This window comes from Octopus bimaculoides, chromosome 19, assembly GCF_046866305.1.
Source record: "Octopus bimaculoides isolate indiv1 chromosome 19, ASM4686630v1, whole genome shotgun sequence".
NCBI lineage: Eukaryota > Metazoa > Mollusca > Cephalopoda > Octopoda > Octopodidae > Octopus > Octopus bimaculoides.
This window is the reverse complement of record NC_142946.1, coordinates 14,009,976-14,018,249: the sequence shown is the minus strand read 5'-3', so window position 1 is coordinate 14,018,249 and position 8,274 is coordinate 14,009,976.

The following is an 8,274-nucleotide window of genomic DNA, read 5'->3' as shown; positions in this document are numbered from 1 at the left end:
TGGGAGGTCGATCAAGGAGATAGTTGTGTGTGAAGACAGTTACTTCGTTTCTCTCTCTAGCTCACCATATTCACAGTCTACTTCAGTGCGAGGAATTTAATTGAAACTGCTTAACGTTTCGAACGAAACATCCAATTGGGTAAATAAATGAAGCAAATGCTTTCAGTTATCGCATACTCGAGTAAAGTAGCTACACTTCCGATGTCAACGTATCGCACTAAACAGTTTCTCGGAGGTTACGAGGTTCTAGGTTACTTGCTCAGGCACCGGCAACGAAATCTCTAATTTACGAGAAGAATCAAAGAGCAAGTCTTAGTTTCGCTCATGATCGTGTCGTTTGGGCAGACGAACAGTGGTCGCAGATTCATTTTAGGGACTAATATAGGTTTAACGTGCTTGGTTCCGACGAAGGAGTGGCGAAAGGTATTTTCGTGCATGTGTGAAGAGGGCAGTGAAATATGGAGGAAGCAGTGTAATGGTATAGGGAGTGATGCCTGCTGCTGGTTTTAGTGCACTAATTCGCCTACAGGCGGCTATCAATGCTGGAATATACAAGCGCATACTTAGACAGCGTGCCCTTCTACATCTCCGATCCTCGTCAGTTCAAACTCCTGTTTTCGTGCAGGACAGTGCTCCCTGTCAAACTGCGAAGAAAGTCAAAGTCTTTTTTGTGTGTGATGAAGGGGTTGATCTCACATACTGGCCACCTCAAAGTCCCAATCTCAACCCTACAGAAAATGCTTCCAAGATTATTGGAGATGGGCGTGGAGAATAATTCCAAAGAAACAAAATGAGCTCTGGGAATTATTGAAAAACGAATGGAACAGAATTGCTCCATCATTTTGCAGGAAATTAATTTAGCCCTATGGTAACAGAAGTCAGGAGGTCATTCATAGTGAAGAGCCTTGATCTTTATGATATATTCGATAATCCGTCACCGCAGGAGGGGTTGAACCAGTGCGCAAGTCAACTAGAAAGAGAAAGCGGACGGAAATGTGAGACATCTATTCTAAACGGAAAACAAATGCCAATTTCTTCCCCAAGAATGTTGTAAAATAAATAGGAATAAAAGGAAACTCAATCTCAGAATGGGGAGTTATTGTATAGGGAATCTGTACAAACATGTGATTGGCTAAGGGAACTATACTAGTTAGTAAAAATAAGCATGCGAAGAACCGTCTGAGAGGAGTGTCATATGCGCAGACATAGCGTATATGTTGGAAGAATTATTGAAGAGAGATATCGCGGAGGGCTTGTTAAAATAGACAGAGGGTAATAAGAGAACTTCAGGAACTTTTAATATTATAACACTTCAGATATAACAGTGACGACGAGAGTTCGTACGCCATACCAGATATCCACGAATCATGTATTAATGACACATGAGTTGAAACTGAGTCACAACGTCATGGTTGCCACTGCAGAGCCTGCGCAGACGTAGGAATTGGGAGTAGGGGACGGAGAGCTTGCTGTGGGTAGGGTTCATTTCTATGTACGCTTGGTGCTGCTAATTTCCGAATAGATTCATTTTTTTTTATATAACCAATATTCTCAAGTCTTTTCAATTCTTTTCCTACTAGATTCAGTTCCGCAAAATGCACAGATCACTTTGGTTCAAAAACCGGAACGGCATTTTCTTTTAATTGAGATTTCACTCTTATTTTCGTACATGTAACAAGTTCTTCAGAATAAACATCGTGATATGTTATTTTAAATTTCATTTTAAACTTCTCAGATGCCCTGTTAGAACTGGTGTGTGACGCATTCACACTTATGGGCAAGTCCCACAAATTAAATGTCACCATCCAATCTGTACCAAACAGATTCATAGTATTTTCTCACATGTAGGTTTTCGCTTTGAACGTCTTCCCACGAAATGTTACCTCTGACGTCAATTCACCGACGAATAGAACTTGCTGTCCAGAGACACCACGCGCTATTTGTTTCCTTTTTTTTTTCATGAATGTAGGTCTTACTATTTTCTTCCAAGTTTCAGAATTTATTATTGCAATATCGCTCCCGGTATCTACTTGTAATATTGTGTGTACATTATTAATTTTACCGATACAAATTTTCGCTTTTTGTGTGTGAGGGTGTGTGTCACTCTATTTTCACTGAGAACATTTTATTTGGTTTTCCGTTCGATTGTTTAGTGTTAGGGTTAAGGTTAGGGTTAGGGTTAGGGTTTGCCACGAACAAAGCATCAATTGTTCCTAAAGGGGCGGTCCTTTTTGAAGTGCGAGGGTTAAGTCGATTGCATCGACTCCAGTAACTACTGGTACTATTTTTATCGGCCTCGAAAAGATAAAACGCAAAGTCCACTTTGGCAGAATTTAAAAGCAAGCCATGAAGACGGCCGAAATGCCGCTGAGAATTTCGCCTGGCTTCCTAACTGTTTTGCCAGCTCGTCACCTTAGTAAATGAGGAAATTATTAAGAAATCTATTATGATCGAATGACGGAAAGCAACAATAACTATAGATATACACATACAATCATATCGCTTATATATAGGATAGAAACACTATCTATATATATATCAATACAAGATTTTTGAATACGCATATCTCACAGAAAACAAATTTTGAAAATTAATTACTCTCTATTTCTAGATATATTTTTTTAGTATTGGAAATATCAGCAATCAAAATGACAATCTCGTGTTTGTATCATGTTGCAGAATCGTATCTAGTCAGTTTCTTATAATATATTTTTAGGAATCATTTTCTTTTTGTCAGAAATATTCGTCACTGGCATCGTACAAAAGTTATTTTTACACAACACGTACTGTAGCTTCTTCCCTGTTTCCATTATTTTTTTTGTTTTTAGTTTCGATAAAATAATATATCCAATATCCATGTGACAGGGATTCATATTACCAATAACCATTTCAGTAGTTATGGAATCTAGTCATCGAGGAACTTTACAGAGTAGGTCACCCTGTTTCAATTGCTGTGGAGTTCTTGTAAACCGGTTTGAAATCTTTAAAATAGAGATACAAATATAACTGCATTGATTTACTTTTCTAAATTGCATGCGAAGAACAGACAATTGTAGCTGTGCTCTTTCAGATTCGAATTGGCCTGAACAGCACCACAATCGGTTGTATCCACATTGTAGATATCTTGATGTCGTGTATTTACATTTATAAATATATGGATTAAAAGTGTATGCATTATTGTGATAATGGGAAAGCGCTGAGCTGGCAGAACCATTACCACGCTGGACGAAATGCTTAGTTGTATTTCACCCGTCACTAAGTCTTCGTCCAAATGCCGATGAGATCGACTTTACCTTTCATCATTTCGGGGTTGATAAATTAAGTACTAGTTACGTATTGGACTCGATCTAATTGACAAGCCCCCTACAAAAATGTCAGGTCTCATGCTTTTATTTGAAAGGATTATTGAGATAATGGAGCATTATGCATAATTTTCAAATTGGTATTTCTTGGTGTTTCAAAATAATCCAAAATGATCTTTCACATAAAGTATTGGGATAAATAAGTGGCGCCAGGGCGCCTGAATAGGTTAACAGACGGTTAATTTATCATTTCTTTTTACTCTACATGTAACCACGTTTAAAACAAAATATTCTTTATCTTGCACTAAGTCCATAAACCATTCCAGTTTGGTAGGTTAAATAGTAGAAAACCAATTTACTTTCAGTAGTAGGAGAAAGCTAACAGAAGATGATTCCAGTTATTCTAGTTTCACATTAAATTTCAGAAAATGATAATTCTGAGTTCTCTCACGATTATTCCACTGATTATAATTTTCCGATTGAAATCAATAAACCTGTGGGAAGAGATAAGCTATGTCATGATTCAAAAAGACATTGCTATGAAATTTGAAATAAAATGTGTTGGATATGTAACACTTGTCGAAAAGCAACAAAGTCTAGTGCATCTTTTGCAATATGTATAAAGTATCATACATTATTCAAATGATTTATTATTATATGTAGAAATGGTATTCCAACTATAAGAGCTGTGTATATTCCATGCAGAATATGATGATCATTTATGTCAAGTTGGTAATATTTAAATTGACAAACGAACAGAGTAATCTTAGTAAAACAAGTAAGTCAACTGCTACATCAAAACATCAATTTCGAAATATGTTCAGCAAAATTCTTTTATCTTATCGGTAAAGTGTAAATGTTATAACTGCACGTGCAACTAACTGCAAGAAAGAAATATTTTAAGAACGAATTGAAAATTACTTAAATGATTTTTATGCCAGTTATCTAAGTGAGATATATATGTTGCCGGAGTGCGAACTGCATGATAGGTCATATATCATGGTTGGTCTTCAAGCATATTTGGACATCAATAGCGTTAATAGTTCACCGTCAAAAAAGCTTCTGAAACAAAGGTCCTCAAAAGTGTTCAGAACAGGAAATATATCTGCTAGGGGAAGGTTCAGACTAAAGGGATCTGAAGAAAAGAATGGATAGATATTTTACTATTATGTTTATATATTCAGTTTGTGTGTTGAAACATATATTGTTGTATTTGGAGATGGTCATGTTGCCGGTTTAACAAATAAAAACACACGAACTATATATGCACAAAATGACAGATCATTAGTAAGGAGACACACACAAATAAGAAAGGAGAATGCAAAGGGTCACTGATAAGGTCACAGAAGTGTGACGAATGACTCTGGCAGAAGTACATTTAATATGAAATTAAGCTGAAGGAAGTGAACACGAAATATATACTGCGTGTGTTTTTATTGGCTAAACTGGCAACATGACCGTCCCCAAATACAACAACGTTTAAGATTAGGTTTTCTAAGAATATCTAAGCTGGAAAATATACTCTGGTTAAAAATAATACAACCCTAAATCTGTTGAAGAATGAAATTCAGTAATAAGACAGCAGAAACGCCATTTGAAATTAGATTAAAATGTTTCTAGCAGCGGAAATTCTCGCCTGTACATTTACTATATTCTAAAACAAAAATACATTATCTTCTATCAGTGAATTTTACTAACGCACCGATGTGTTAGTACTGAAGTATTAAGAAATGCACCACAAAAATATATTTACTTCTATCCATGTATTTTCCTAGATAAGATCTTGCCGAAATATTTTTCTACCTTCGGATGTCGATAACTTTTAGATGAAAAAATAAATAGAATATATCATCACTGAAATAGCTTTCTCAATGAGAAATGGAAAAATTAGAAAAGTTTAGAACTCCGTGGTACATTTCTACAAAGATTACATATGTTTTATCAGCAGTGTCATGTAGTAAAATAGAACATCAATTATGCATGTTCAGATTGATCCCTAAATCAAATCAATAATTCTGGTATTTATGTTTTCGTTTCATGCCCTGCAATGTAATGAATAAAATATGAAATATTTAGATGTGTAACTTTACCAAAAATTATCTATAAGATTGTCACTTAAGAAGAACATATAGGTCTTCATTTGCCTTGTTCAGTATAACTGAAACTCAAACACCAGATATATTCTATCATTTTAAATAGTGAACGATCGTATCAAGAATTACCATTACAGACTTAGATGAAATGCCTTCGATTACAGTTTGCATGGATTAGTTACGTGAGATGAAAGGGTACGTAGTTGTTATTTATGGCAGATGAAATATCAGCGCACAGGATACTAGTTTGGTTCATTCAATTCCATGTTTACGGTTTTCACATAAAAATGTACTTCTGCGTATTTAGTTTAAATGCATCCATCATTAACTTAGCAAGTATAACAACTACACGAATAAATAAAAGGCACCATTGATATAGAGACTCTGAACAATTGACTAGTATCTGATAAAAGAATTCAATATTTTTTGCTAATATCATTTCAAATATTCATGAATAAAGGTGTGCTGAAACGATATAGATACAGATAAAGATATTCGATCAAATCAATACATTTATATACTTTAAAAAAATATGTGCATTTTTTCCGTCACGTTTAATTCATGTTTCCCTTTATCCAAACTTATTCATATTACATTTTTGTTATTGATTCATATACACTAAGACACACACACAGACACAGACACACACACACACACACATACACACATACGCACACACACACACGCACGCACATGCACACACGCATACATACATATATACACACACATACGCACACACCACACACACACACACACTTACACACACACGCACAAACACATATATAAAAAAGTTGGGAAAAAACTATTGTGAAGTAAACTAATGTAAAATATGAAGTTAAACGGAAAATGGAAAACATGGAGATGGATCAGTAGAAATGAATGAATAACTAGAAAACAAATCTATATATTTTATTATAAATACGAAACAAGAATGTTGTTAATATACGAACGAAGAGAACTCTGTAAATTTTCAAAAGAAGAAAGAAAGAAAAAAGATTTAAACATTTATCCAAAGAAATATTGTTTGTTATTTTTTCTTATAGTTGTTGATTCTAATCAGTGACTTTCTATATGCTTTCCTTTAACGCAATTTCACTATTCCTCTCTTCTCTTAACATATATAGGAATATCTGTGACGTAAAAAATCCTTTCTTGAACACGACTACATACTTATAGATATTAATGTAAATCTATACAAATGTACGTGTATATGTGTTTGTGTTTTTTAAGCATATGCGTATGTGCGTGGGTGTTATATGTACACATAAAGAATAAAAAAACAGTAAGAGAGAGAGAGCGAGATAGAGGGAGAGAGTATAATAGAGAGCGTAACGTTTGCATGTCTAGAAAGCCGTGGACAATTTCTTGTTATCAGCGAATAAAAATAACCCAGCGTACGTATATAGATATATATACATATATATATATATATATATATATATATATATATATATATATATATATATATATATATATATATATATATATATATATATATATATATAAGATTCTATTTGTATATATTTTATATCAACCTATATAAAACGTCCGCAACGATGCACGTTCTCAAACGGAAGAATACGCGCACAAACACGTATGCACAGATATTTACATACAGGCCCTCACACATGTGTATTGGTGCGTAAAAAATACGCTATTTTTGTGACATCCATGAATGCAGTGAAGTATGCAGTAAATGCAGTATGACTGAGAGTTTGAGAGGCAGACTGACAGTGAGATAGATAAACAGTGATAGTGAGAGACTGACAGGTGGAGGGAGTGATGTATGGATAGACTGACATGTAGCCAGATAGATAGATAGATAATTAGATAGATCGATACAGAAAAAGAAAATTCGATAGATAGATAGATAGATAGATAGATAGATATATAGATAGATGTGGATACATAATTGTAGTTAGAAAATATAAAAATATTCAAGCGAAGGAAGGTGGTGGTGGGGAAAGCAGCTGGGCCAAAAATGTTGATGAACGAAAGAAAGACTGAAAAATATACCTCTCGTATGTGTGTTTCAGAAGTCAATAAATAAATAAATAAAAATAAAATGGGACCAGTATATTTCAGAACAGATATTTGTTCTTTTTGATGTCAAATTTCATCTTATTAGTATGTATGTATGTATGTATGTATACATATATATATATATATATATATATATATATATATATATATATATATATATATATATATATATATATATATATATATATATATATATATATATATATATATATATATATATATATATATATATATATATATATATATATATATATATATATATATATATATATATATATATATATATATATATATATATATATATATATATATATATATATATATATATATATATATATATATATATATATATATATATATATATATATATATATATATATATATATATATATATATATATAATATATATATATATATATATATATATATATATATATATATATATATATATATATATATATATATATATATATATATATATATATATATATATATATATATATATATATATATATATATATTATATATATATATATATATATATATATATATATATATATATATATATATATATATATATATATATATATATATATATATATATATATATATATATATATATATATATATATATATATATATATATATATATATATATATATATATATATATATATATATATATATATATATATATATATATATATATATATATATATATATACATACATGTGTTTAGTTAGATTTCGTATTCCTACTTTGTCTCGTATAACGCATAGGCATGTTTCCACAGCACCGAATTAAACCAAAAACGACAACAAAAACGTTTCTACGACT